General features: G+C 44.6%; 1 pseudogene; it reads left to right on the top strand.

Moving 5' to 3' along the window:
* The first annotated feature begins 1,860 nt into the window (after positions 1 to 1,860).
* LOC149747416 (small nuclear ribonucleoprotein Sm D2 pseudogene) lies at positions 1,861 to 3,428 on the top strand (annotated as a pseudogene).
* Positions 3,429 to 14,423: the final 10,995 nt, after the last annotated feature.

Genomic DNA, 14,423 nt, shown 5'->3' with positions numbered 1-14,423 from the left:
CACTCCATCTTCTTTAAATAATCACTCCCGTTCCCCTTCCTTCACCCCCCAGGGACAACCAGGAATACGCTTTCTGTCTCTATGGATTTGACAATTCTGGACATTTTATACAAAAGCAATAGTACAATTTGTGACCTTTTGTGTCTGGCCTCTTTGACTTAGCATAACGTTTTCAAGGTTCATCCATGTTGTAGCATGTAACAATATTTCATTTCTTTTTATGGCTGAATATTTCATTTTATGTATACACCATAAAATGAAATAAACATTTAGAGATTTCTATGTGGACATATGTTTTCATTTCCCTAGGAGTGAACTTGTTGCGTCATAGGGTAATTCTATGTTTAACTCTTTGAGGAACCCCCAAACAGTTTTCCACAGTGGCTGTACCATTTTTACATCCCCATCAACAATGTCCAAGAGTTATTTCTTCATATTCTTACCAACACTTGTTATTTTCTGTTTTTATATTGTTGTTATAGCCATCCTGGTGAGTGTGAAGTAGTAGCTCATTGTGGTTTTGATTTGCATTTTCTTTTTGTTTTAATTGAAGTACAGTTGACTTACAATATTGTGTTAGTTTCAGGTGTACAGCAAAGTGATTCGATTTTATATATACACATATCCTTTCTTTTGATTCTTTTCCATTATTGTTTATTACAAGATATTGAATGTAGTTCCCTGTGCTACCCAGTAAATCCTTGTTGCTTATCTATTTTATATATGGTAATGTGTATCTGTTAATCCTATACTCTTTATTTATCCCTCCCCACCCAATTTGCATTTCTTTACATGACCAGTGACATGGAACATCTTTTCATATTCTTTTTGGCCATTTGTACATCTTCTTTGGAGAAGTACCTATTTCAGGTCCAGAGGTAGATATTACTATTAGCTTCATTTTCTAAATTAAGGAATTGAGGCCAAACTGGTTTGGGAACCGAGGTGACCAGATAGCAGAGCCAGTGAATAAGAATGCCCCACTTTGGGCTTCCTTGGTGGCTCAGTGGTTAAGAATCCGCCTGCCAATGCAGGGGACAACAGGTTCGAGCCCTGGTCCAGGAAGATCCCACATGCCGCGGAGCAGCTAAGCCCGTGCGCCACAACTACTGAGCCTGCGCTCTAGAGCACGCAAGCCACAACTACTGAGCCCACGTGCTGCAACTACTGAAGCCCGCGTGCCTAGAGCCTGTGCTCTGCAACAAGAGAAGCCACCACAACGAGAAGCCCGTGCACCGCAACGAAGAGTAGCCTCCGCTCGCCACAACCAGAAAAAGCCCGTGCGCAGCAACAAAGACCCAACACAGCCAAAATAAATAAATAAATAAATTTATAAATTAAAAAAAAAGAATGCCCCACTTTGCATTAGATTTGTGGAAAGGGAGTTATGAACACCCTCCACCAAGATTCCGTAGACTTCACATTCAGAATTCTGCCTGGGACGGTGAGTCTAGTACAAGATGAGGTGTGCGACTCTCAGTTTAAGCTCGGACAAATGAATGAAGCAACTACAAGTCCCTTCAGAGCTTCCTTCGCCTCAAAAGAAACAACTTTATCACACAAGAATTCATAATTCAGCCTCAGATTCTGTGTGCACCCCAGGACCGCTCCAGAGCATGCCCCACCCTCTGCAAGCTGAGGCCGCCTGCCTAGTGCCTTAAGGGCCGCCAGTGGAAGCCTGGATGTCTAGTCAGGGTTGTTATTACATCTGGATCAATTCTTAATCTTTCAGTTTAGCTTTGAGCTGCTTGGTGACCTCTGACAGATCAGGTATAAATCATTCCACCCTGCCCAGGTAAGAGGCATCACGCCAGCTGTGGCCCCGTGATATCTGAGAGTTTCTTGGAGGCCAGACCTCTTCTAAAGGTGGTGCGTGGTTCTCAGCCATGACCAGTTCAAAGGCAGGCAGATTCCTTGGCTTTAGTGAAAGGTGAAATCAACAACAGCGTGTCAACTCTGTCTTTGCTCTAGGTAGAAAGAGGCCATGCATTGCATCCATTGACAAAGTATCTGAGTGCTGGGAGTCACTTTCTGGGATGCCATGAGGCTAATCTACATTATTGATCTAGTTCAGAATTTGTACTTTTAGAATTCAGGGAAGCAGGCAGTGAAAAGTGAAAAGAGGACGAAGCGACGCAGAGGAGACAGTAGCGACTTGAGAGCGCGGCCACCACTGCCGCCAGCATGAGCCTCCCCAACAAGCCCAAGGGTGAGATGACCCCAGCGGAGCCGTAGAAGCGGGAGGAGGAGAAGTTTAACGCATGGCCACTCTCCATGCTCACCCAGTGGGTCAAGAACAACACCCAAATGCTCAACTGCCGCAACAAGAAGCTCCTGGGCCACGTGAAGGCCTTCGACAGGCACTGCAACATGGTGCTGGAGAATGTGAAAGAGTTGTGGACCGAAGTCCCCAAGAATGGTAAGGGCAAGGAGAAGTCCAAGCCAGTCAACGAGGACCACTACATCTCAAAGATGTGCCTGCGTGGGGCCTCGGTCATTGTGGTCCTGCGGAACCCGCTCATCACATGCAAGTAGGAGCCTCCTCCCGGCCGTCAGAACTTGCCCCCTCATTCTGCGAAGACCTGCCCTTTGTGCTGGGAATAATAAAGTCATGTGTTTTTTCTAAAAAAAAAAAAGAAAGAAAGAAAAAGACATATTTAGTGATCGCCTCCTATGGGTTAAGAATGGAATCAACACCATCACATAATAAACCATTTAATCTCTCCAGCCATCCCATGAATTGATTATTATTGTCACCATTATCTTACAGGGAGCAATTTTATTTTTTTTAACTTTTTATTTTATATTGGTGTATGGCTGGTTAACAATGTTGTGAGAGTTTCAGGTGCACAGTAAAGCAACTCAGTTATACATGTATCCATTTTCCCCCAAACTCCCCTCTACAGGGAGGAATTTTAGTTCTGAGAGTTAAATGGCCTTACTGAGGTCATAGGGCTAGTAAGGGCTGAGGCTAAAATCCAAATCTATCAGACTTTTATTCCTATGCTCTTTCTCATCTCAAAATCTCAATAAGTCTTTATTTTCTGCCTCACCCTTCCCAGGAGTTCCTCTCTCCAAATCCACGTGGAAGAATAGAAAAGTCTTTGTAGCTGAAGAGACCCAAGTTCAAGTATGGACTGGGCTAATACATAGGTGCAACCCGCTTCACTTCACTTCATCAGTTTTCTCATTTGCAAAATGGAATTGTTGTGAGGATAGACTGAGTTAAAAGAAATGAGTGCAGCTTGAGAATTGTGTCTTCTAGAAAATTTCTTTGTTGAGTTACACACATTTTCAAGAAGGTTCTTAAAGATGACACAACTTTAAGACCAAAAAGGATGCATATTTAGTGGTGAAATTTTAGAAACCAGGGCAGTTCCTTAAGTAGGTCATAAGAAAGCACCTTAAATTACATCTCATGGGTAACCTCACATAATACACGGGCAGACATGTGCTAAGGTTGGCAGGGTCCTAATTACTGAAGAGAAAAGATTTATACTTTGTCTTGTAGGTGATCTAGTATCCCTGGAAAGAAAGCGATTGAAATCTCAGCATTCTGTCTGCCAGGACTTGTTACCAATGGAAAAGATAGTCTGATTTCTGATTTGTTTATTTTGAAAGCTATTTGATCATTCTGGCTCCCAGGCAAAGAGAAAGCTCTTTTTGGCCAACTAGGGCTAAAAGAACCTGATGAATGGTAAATCTATCTGCCTGCAAAGTCCCATCAGATCCACAGTTCACATTAAGCAAGATGGAGAGAGGTCAACAGAGCTTTATTTTTCTGATGAGAAACCATGACCCAACCTTCATTTTCTCTTCTGTTCATAGACCCTTTCTTTTCTCTTGTACCACTTTCTCTTGATTTTTCATGTTTGAGTCAATCAGTCAATCAGCAAACCAATCAGCCTGCAGGGAAGTGGTGCTGTATACTAATAGCAGGAACGGTGGTATTAACAGTGGTGTTGGTGGCAGGAATTGTAGTAGTAGTAGTAGTAGCAAAATAATAACTTCACTTGAGTGCTTACTATGTGCCAGGCACCATTCTAATCCTCTAACATTTCAATCTATTATTATCCCAGAGGAGCTCATTACTTTTTGCACTGTCACACAGCTGGATAGTGGTGGAGTTGGGTTTGAAGCCAGGTCTGAGTCTAGACCCCTCACTCTTGCCCACCCACTGTGCCTTGCAATCTAAGATGAGTGGATTTGAAGTCAGACTAATGCAAGATCAAATTCTACCATTTCCCAGCAGTGCAACCCCTCTGAGTGCCGTCATCTGCAAAATGGCATTAATAAAACCTACTCTCGCAGGTTGCTGCTAGCATTAGAGCGTACATATGTGGCACACCTAGTACCAAGCACTTACCTTATGTGAGGGCCTGCCCCTCCTGTTAGGCTTAATGGGTAAGGGAATAGATTCTGAGGTCAGTATTTGAGGTTCAAATGCCGGAACCACCACATCTAGGTGCTTAGTGTCTCTGTGCCTCTATTTTCTCGTCTGAAAATGGAGCCATTGTGTAAGTGGGATTACGGGGGGCACGCAACGCAATAACATCTATAAAGCATTTACCAGAGTGTCTGATGAATAAGAAGAGCTCAAGCAACATGGATTTTTATCAGTATTATCATTTGATCCTCCACATCCTGAAGAGCACCTGGCTTGATGTATCTGGATGAATGCATTTGAACGAACGCTAGGCTCAACAAGGGTAGCCCATAACGCACTCCTTTCCAATTCAGGATTAGTATATGCATTCTGCCCATCTCACTGGATGCCTCCCTGGTGTTACATTCACCTGGTTACTCTGTTCCTCACCTCCCTAGGAAGGTGTCTCTGTGTAGTGCCCCCATGAAGAGGACGCTGCTGTGATGGATGGTTCTCTTGGAACTGCAGGGCATTGACAAACGCCAGCTTCATACATCACAGAGCCATCAGGACTGGTACTCTGATAATGTATTATGTGAATACATCATCAGAACGCTGTCACCCTGGTGATGGATTCAGCAACAGATGGGGCTGTCATAAGAAGGAAGGAGAAGAGAGTGTAGGAGGAAGGGAAAACCTCTAGTTGATGAAGAGGAGGTCTTAACAATGAGCTACAAAGTGCCCCAACCTGTCTGGCTGATAAATGCTAAGAGGGTCCTGGGGATGGGAAAGGTGGCAGGGTACCACCGTGGATGCATGATTAGCCTGAACACCTGGGACCTTGGGGTCTAGTCATGACTCATCTCACGACTCCTACTAAGCCCTCGTGACCTTCTCTCATCCACAAAGTGAGTATGCTATGGAGTACTGCTGAAAAGTGAGGTACAGTACTAAAGGGCTTTACATCAACGATCTTAATTTAATCCACAAAATTACCACATGCTATAGGCATTACTAAAATTATCCTCAATATTCATATAGGAAACTGAAGCTTAAAGAGTTTAAATAACCTACCCAAGAACAAGTATAGGGAACAGATTCAAACACCAGCTGTCAGACTTCCAAGCCTATAGGATAAACCACTATGTTATTATGACCCAGCCCTTATGTAAATTAAGGGACTCTACAAAGGCTTGATCTCATTATGACCAGTATACAACTATTGAACTACAAAGTCCATTGTCCATGCCTCAGCTTTTTAAAGATGGGCAGACTCTTGAAAACGCTGAATTCTTGAACATTTTTCTCTCCAAATATGAGGAATTCCTATGTCAACATGCTAGAATGGTATTATTACAATGTCTCAGAGTATCATCTTCAGAAGATTCTCCATAGCTTTCATGTCTGGCATTGAACAGCAGTGGCCATGAGGGCAGGACATATTATAGTATTTGAGGGAAATATGTTTACGGTGTTCAAACTCCTCACCCCCCTGGGACTTACACAGCCAACCAGTTGGAGCCTACATGGAACGAGGTCTTGTTTGTCCAACTGCAATAGTTACCAGACAGTAAATAAACTAGAGCAGCCCTCATGGTGTGGCTACTTACACATGAAGGATAGGAGTGGCGGAAGGCTGTGTGACCTTCGGGAAAACCGTGGAACTTGGAGTCAGAACGCTTGGCTTATTGGCTCACTAACCTCATGACTGTAGGCAAAACATTTTTGTTTCTCATCAGTCTCCTACCCTCTGAAAAGGAGATCTCTAAGCTGAACTGTCACTGAGGTCTCCTCCAATTCTGCACCCTATGATTCTCTGAGCGTTAAGCTCTGCACTCACCTCGTGTGCAAACTTCCAGACTAGAGCAAAGGCTACCAAAACACTAGTGGAACGAAGTGCCTAACCCATCAAGTTGCAGCTACTAGCGTGCACGAAGTAAAAGTGCTAACTCCACAGATTTGGATATTCACCCTGTAATGGTGAGGTTTAATTTCAGCAGAGAGGTTGCATATCACATAATGGTGTATCATTGCACTATGTTTTACTTCCCTTAGCAAATAAAGTATACAGGAAAAAAAAATGAAAGGAACATACATTGTTTTATTGTCTTGTGAAATTGCTGGGTTTCAAGCCAATAGAATGCCTTGATGCTCAAGTTCTCCAGGGTGATACAAAGTGCAGTGCATCTCTGTTTGGGAAGCTAAATTTAATAAACAGAGTAATCCCCTGGCAGGCCCTGGGATTTTTCTAATATCCTGATGGTGTCAAGGGAGAAGGGCTTGAGATGGGAAAAATAGCGTAAGACCTCACAACCAAGACTTACTAGAAAGAGTCGCCCTTTAATTGAGGCATCTGCTTTTTGCATGTTGTGGCGCTGAACTGGAAATCACATTAATTGTGTGTGCGTTGTCCATGAGCCTTGGGGTGGGTGCTGTGCACAGGTCGTCGTGCTGAACCAGAAGCCTCTAAATCCAGTGTTGCACAGACCAGTCTCAGGACACAAAGATCCCTGTCTTTTCTCAGCTCTCAAGACATCCTCATCCTATACCCCTTCAGGGTATTTTAAATACACACTGATAAAATTTCTGCTAAAACATCTTATCAGATTACGACAGCAACAGTGATGATCATCGTCGTCATCTTGCATTGTATTGTATACAAAACTTCTACTTTTTATTATATGTTAGTCCTATAATAATGCCTCTGTAGAAAGTGTCTCTGGAACTGTCTGCACTAAGTCAAGTTCCCTAGGAGCACAGCCGGAGTTGGAGGATGATTCTTACGCGAGTGATTTATTAATGCAGCACTCACAAGGGGAGGAGAGGTAGGGCAGGGAAAAAACCCAGACAAGGATGAAGAGACCACATTCAGTGTGATCCCACGGGAAGCCTTGAAGCACAGTGGCACCGCCCAGTTGGTTCCACCTTGAGACAAGGGACCATCCTTTTAGTACCACTATGTCAGTCAGCTGCTGGCTGTGGTCTTCCCAGAGGAAAGGATACCTCTGGGAAAGGAAAGGTGACTCCCCTCAGACCCCAGGCAATTCTCCAAAAGAGAGCAGCCACTGCCACCGCCAGGATCTGGGAGATGGGCATACCAGCACGGTAAAGAGAATCCTAACCTGACCCCAAAAGCACCTATGACACTGTAAGTGCTTCACCCAGATTCTGGGATTCCTTCTACCATTTTCTTATACCCTGTTCCAGTTAACTGCTGCAAAAAAAAGTCACCCCCAAACCTTAGTGGCTTAAGAACCATCATTTATTTTGCTCCTGATTCTGCAGCTCGGGCAGGGCACAGCATGGGAGGCTCATCCTGGCTCCATGCAGCGTCAGGCGGGTGACGCAACCAGGAGATCCACTTCCAGGAAGTCTCACTCACATGGTTGGCAAACTAGGGCTGGCTGTCAGTAGGAGCTTCACCAGGGCTGAGGGCTGGAGTTCTTGATTCCCCTCTACATGTCTCCACGTGGCCTGAGCTGCTTTAAAGCATTGTGGCTGGTTCTAAGGGCAAGTGTTCCGAGAGAGAGCTCTATAACTTCGTATGTCCCAGCCTCATAAGTCACATAGCATTGCTTCTGCTGTTGTCTATTCATCATGGCAGTCACTATTGCCTCAAGTTAATAGACTATCTGTAGCTCTTCAAGGGGAGTAGTAAAATCCTTGAAGAGTTTAAGGGATGGGAAATACTGCTGTGGCCATTTTGGGGAAATACGATTTTGGAACATAATCCCCTCACCAACTTCTGTGTACTTTCTTTTTTTATATATATTTATTTTTGGCTGTGTTGGGTCTTCGTTTCTGTGCGAGGGCTTTCTCTAGTTGCGGTGAGCGGGGGCTCCTCTTCATCGCGGTGCGCGGGCCTCTCACTATCGCGGCCTTTCTTGTTGCGGAGCACAGGCTCCAGACGCAAAGGCTCAGTAGTTGCGGCTCACGGGCCTAGTTGCTCCGCGGCATGTGGGATCCTCCCAGACCAGGGCTCGAACCTGTGTCCCCTGCATTGGCAGGCAGATTCTCAACCACTGCACCACCAGGGAAGTCCTGTGTGCTTTCTTTTTAATGGCTGACACTTGTGACTCTTTTTGGAGAACTGCAAAGAGATCCAGGAGTGTCCAGGAATGTAGCCCTCCTAGGTCTGGGCAGGAGTATGAAAGCTCCATGTTACAATGAGAGGCAAACTCAGAGATGCAAGACAATTCCAGAGCTTCTGTGCAGGATTAGGCCCAGGCTGTGGCTTCACTGAAGTGACACCCTTAGTTGGTGTCCTCCCCGCCTTACCCTGCTGCCCCCACTCCTTCTGCCAGGACCATTTCTGTGTCATCTGCAGATAAATCCTCATCTCAGAATCTGCTTCTGAGGACCCTCACCTAAGACAACCTCTCTCTTAGGAGGTCATAATACTTATTCACAAGGTCATTTATCTATTATTTAGACAAGTATCGCTTTGTAATCTCCTGTTTCATCGTCATTTATCTTGATGCTTGATTTCCCAAGCACTGGATGGTACTGTATGTATCTTATTTATCTCCATTCCCTCCCAGTTCCGAAAAATCAGGTGGGAATGAATCCTGTTCAACACTTACGCTGGTGCCAGCCACTCTTAACCTCTTTGTGGTCATTATCCCGCCTAATTCTGAAAACAACCCTTATGAAGAAGCTATTATTGGATCATCCTCATTTTATAAATGAGGACTGTGATGTTCAGAGACAGGGAAATTGTGCTACACCAACTCCAGGAGGAGCCATGAACAGGATATTCTCAGTGAAAGCACTCCCAGGAATTCAGAGAGAGTGGTGCCCCCTAGAGTTGGGAGATATATTAGTTCTTCTCGGAGGGATAAAGAAGCTTCCCTGAGATTCCTCAGCTGGGGAGTAGCAGAGTGTGGATCTGACTGTCTGCTTCGTTCCGGAGTCCTCACCTTTATACTAAGCCAAGATGCCTTCTGGCAGTTAAGATCGGCAAGTCATTTTTATTCTCTTTCTTTTGCCCCAAGTCAATTTTTTAAGGTGGTGTGATGATGGAAATATTTTTAATAATAGTAAAATAAATCCTTGGTCACATGAAAATAGCCTGCTCTATTCTGTAGTCAAAGCCTATGGCAGGAGAAGCCACTGGGGGCGGGGAGGTGATTCCGCATACGATCCAGTGACCTAAGAAGAGGCTATCTTCCAATGAGAGTGGAGTGGAAAGTTACCAGGAAAGGGATCTGGCCTTGGTGAACCAAAGAAAATACAAATTGTCTGCCAAGTGAAGCCACGTTTTTCTTTTCTGATTTTCTAGCTGGCTACCTCACTCGCTGCTTTTTCTGCGACAAGCACCTCTACAACTGTGATGGTGACGGGGTGGGGGGGGGTGATATGCTCTAGCCTGATGCCTCATCTCAAGTGTCAGCCTCCCAGTCTGAAAAACTGAGGTGTCAGTTCCAGAAATTGCTGTCTTGTTGGAGCATTGTGCTCTTGACAGAGAAAAGAACCCCATATGAATCTCCCAGTGTAACTGACAGGCCATTCCAAGTTATGAAGAACCTGGGTATTGGAGACAGACAGACCCGGGTTTGATTCCCGGTTCCTACAACCTACCCACCGTGTCACTTTAACCTTGGAAGCCTCAGCTTCCTCTTCTGTAAGATTGGGATTTGTGATGTAAAGGTAAATGGGACAGTGGATACTAATCAATTGAGTATTTGGAGCATATTGAGCTATTGTTATTGTTTTTGCTAGTCATCATTGTTATTAGTCATAAGGCCATTCTAGATTCAAAATCACAGCTGAACTTCTACTTAAATGAAAAGTCCAAATTAATTTGATTTTCCCTTAAACCCTTTTGGCTATAATTTTTCTTATCCCTAATAACCTCTCATCTTACAACTCTCCTTCCCCCCAATAAACACACACACACACACACACACACACACGCCAACTTGTGGGCGTCATTAAATGATATTATCCAAGCCAGTTGTTGGCGTCCACAGTTTCTTCCAGGTAAGTATTACAGCAGCCAGTCAGTGACGGGGCTGCAGTTAAAGCTGCAAGGAAACGATCACCTGAAAGGCAGCACGTGATTATTTTTTTTGAAATGATTGCAGTGCCTTACATCTCTGTGGTACATTATCATTTATCATATTCCTTTGGCATTCATCATATCACATGACCCTCTCAACATCCTACGTGGTAGGTACGACTACTAGGCAAAATGACTTGCCCAAGGTCACACAGCCAGCCACAAAGCGGGAGAGCTCAGGCTCAGACCTAATTGCATCTGCTTCCAAACCTGGTGCCCTTTCCACTCTACCTTTTTGCCTGCTAGCATTGTCTGAGCATTTAACAGCAGACACTCCTCCCATGGCTGGCTGATTCTAGGGCAGATCAATAATAACCCAGCAGGTCCCATCAGGCATTGCTGAGTTTAAGATGTTGAAGCAGAAAGAGTTTGGGGGAGAGAAGCAAGTCCCCTCCCCACCGCCACTCCAGGAGCCTGACACACATCCCTGTGCTCAAAGATGTCACCATTAATGTCCTTTCCCCCAGAAGATTCAGGCAGGGGAGCTGGGTAAATCCATCATGGCCCTGAACATAATGTTGATGAATGATCTCATTAACCTGGCAGCGTGTCCCACGTCAACAGCAGCCCTGATCCTTTGCACGAAGCCTGGCTTAGCATCCTCATGTTCCTCCCCCATCTCTAATGATAGTCCCATCCCCACGGCTGAGTCCCCCAGCCCGACCATGCACTGGGCTATGGTGCCTCACATAATCACTGCCCTCCCTACACACAAGCCTGGGAGCTGGTTAATATCAACTTCAATCATATAGAGACACTGAGAAACAGAGGAATTAGATGATTTTTCCAAGTTCCAAGGGACTTCAGTTCACATCTGGCTGACCCCAAAGCCCTGTTCTTATCTCAACCCAGTACCAACTTTTCTAGACTCTTTAGCAGTTTGCAAAGCCCTTTTTATCCATTATCTCATTCAGTCACCCAACCAACCCTATGGGGCAGACTTTCTCACAACACGACTTGGTAAGAAACTTGACAAACTGGTTTAAAATGTGTATATAAGGATGAAACTTCAAAAATAGCTAAGGACATTTGGGAGGTTAACAAAGAGAGGGGAGAGAGGGTGACTCACCCAACCTGTTATTATGACATCTTACAAAAACCATAGTAATATAAACAAGATGGTACTGACACAAAAACAAAGAGGCCACTGGGACAGAATATATAGTACATGACAGAGAGCTAGAAGAAGAGAGAGAGAGAGAGAGTCATTTGACATATGATAAAAGTAGAATCACAAATCTGTGGAGGAAAATAATGGATTACTTTATAAACATTTAGGCTATTTGGCAATTATTACACATATAATAAATTTATTTATAGAGAAGGTTGAATCACGACCACATACCACGCACAAAAACAAGCTCCAAATACATTCAAGGTATGCCTTTCCTATTTAAACAAAAGTAAAATGTAAATAGTTTTGTGACCTCAGGAGATAGAGTGATTTCTTAGGTGGAGCCTCAAAAGCACAAATTTTGGGCGGGGGTATTACTGAATTTTTTAACTCCATGACAAATTTAAGACCTGTTTTCAAGGAAGGACATCAATGACAGCTGGCGACTGGGAGAAGATATTGTCAATATCAGAGAAGGAGAAAAGAAATTGACGAGAATGCGTATGCTAGGAGGCCACAACTCCCAGTATTTAGGGAAATAAAAGTGAAAGCAACAATGAGATGGCATTTTATACCCTTCAGATGGGCAAAAATTCTCTCTGGGGAGGATATTCTGTATGGGGAAATGGCAACTCTCGCTGTATCAACAATGACAGTATAAATTCCTACAGTTCCCCAAACTGGCAGTATTAGAGTAACGAGGCTCTGTTGTCTATGATCCAGCAAACCAACTCTTGTATACATATTCTGGAGAAATCCTTACAGAGGTCCATAAGGAAACACACAGGAGGACAGTCAATTCAGCTTTGCTTGTGGTAGCGTGGTTGGAAGAAACCTAGATGTCCATCTCTAGGGAAACAGATAAATCTGGTATAAGGGATTGTGAAATACCATGAAGCATTCGGAAGTATGATGTAGGTTTACACATGGGAACAAGGATGGATCTCAAATACAACACTGAGCCAATCAGAAAAGGAGAATTAAAACACAATGCCATGTATGCAAATTTTCAAAAACACCCACCCAAAGCAAAATCCAATGATGCACACATATCTAACTAAATATTGGAACACTAGAGTGGCAAGTCATACAATTAGACAATATAGAGAGTGCCCGTGAATTGGGAGAAAAAGAGGAGGGTGGGGATGCTAAAGGGATAAATAATAAAATAAAATCGGATCAGTGCAAAATCTGATTCTAACAGTATGTCATAGATTGAAAGGGATCAAGTTCATTGTGTGCACGTGAAGTACAGGAATCAGGTGATAAAAAGAAGTGGAGGATGGCAGGGGAGACAAAGAAACAGGAAATATTAGATCCTCACCACCCACCTAAAAAAGAATAGAGAGTAAAAACTGGAGGCTCAAGGGTTTCAATAAAGGAAGAACTGAGGCAAAGAAGAACTATTTTCGGGGCAGTTTTAGAAGAGCGTCAGAGGGAATCATACCGGAGGCTTGGGAGTCTATCACTCAAGCTGTACATGACAGGAAAGAGAATGCAGTGACTGTGGGCCAGGTCAGCACACAGGGACCTGCCAGTCTCTGGCTAGAATTATCCCTAGCAAAGCCACTGAGAGAAAAACCAGTGTCCTGGGAAGAAGATTAAAGAAAGCCTCTGGGGCCCATGGAGCCTTCTCCTTCAATTAAGTCAGGTGCATCCATACCCTGAAGCTAAGTCACCTCAAGTTTTTCATATAAGATGGACTTGGAATGCAAATGACCTTGGTTTGCCTCCCTACTCCATCAATTCCTAGTCTTGTAATCTTGGACCAATTCTTAGCCTCTCTGAGCAGAATGGAGATAATCACAGTTGCTACTCCCAAGAGCCATGATGCTTAATTGATATGATCCATGCAAACGTTAACATAGTGCTTGACATGTAGAAAATGTTTGTTCAGAAATTGAGGTTGGGGCGATGGGGTTGGGGGAAGGCTGCAATCTGCAACTGTTATATTTTTATTATAATCACAGCCCGGTCGTTCGATGTTCCTGGAAACCCCCTGCATTATGTAGGAGGGGTCCTGGATCCGAACCCCCAGCTTTCCCACCAATTTTCTGGGAGGTCTTGAACAATGCCCCTCAAACTCATGGGCCTCAGCCTCCTCCGTGGCCAGTGGACTGGTTCATTCTCTCCTGCAGCCTTGCTGGGCAGCCCTCAGAGTCCTGGCCTGGCGGTCAGAAGGAAGACTATGGAGCAGCCATCCTTTCAGGGTCAAGAGCTTTACATTAATATTTCTGCCACTAAGTTGGGTGAAATCATGATAAAAATGCCATTTGCAGGGCTTCCCTGGTGGCGCAGTGGTTGAGAGTCCGCCTGCCGATGCACGGGACACGGGTTCGTGCCCCGGTCCGCGAGGATCCCACATGCCGCGGAGCGGCTGGGCCCGTGAGCCATGGCCGCTGAGCCTGCGCGTCTGGAGCCTGTGCTTCACAGCGGAAGAGGCCACAACAGTGAGAGGCCCGCGTAACACAAAAAAATTTTTAAAAAAGCCATTTGCAGGTGAAGATCATTTCACACTTTAGACAACCCGAGGACACATAGGCATTGTTATTATTTATTATTTTTATTAGGATTATTCCATTCTACAGACGAAAAACTAAGGATCGAGATTGTTGATGGGGACTTGTCCAAAGTCACAGGGGGGCAATATAAGAGCTGAGATTGAAACGTTTGAAGCTCTGTTCCTGCCTGCTGAACGATGTTCCTGGTGAAAGATAGAAAGGGGCTGGAAGCTAAGTCTGGAGATGCAGGAGAGCAGAGGCAGGTGTCTGAAAGGCTGGGACTGAAAGGCACGCAGGGCAGGTGCTCTAAGCGCTGACCCCAGGCACTGACTGTAGTGTCTCTCCCTGTGTAAACGGGGTGGGTGAGGGCTGGGACTGACA

The sequence above is a fragment of the Delphinapterus leucas genome, chromosome 15 (genome assembly GCF_059928025.1).
Source record: "Delphinapterus leucas isolate spDelLeu-1000000601 "Yukka" chromosome 15, BTC_Dleu_Yukka2, whole genome shotgun sequence".
NCBI classification, from domain to species: Eukaryota; Metazoa; Chordata; class Mammalia; order Artiodactyla; family Monodontidae; genus Delphinapterus; species Delphinapterus leucas.
Note: the sequence above shows the minus strand (reverse complement) of the source record. Positions and strands in the feature narration are given on the sequence as shown.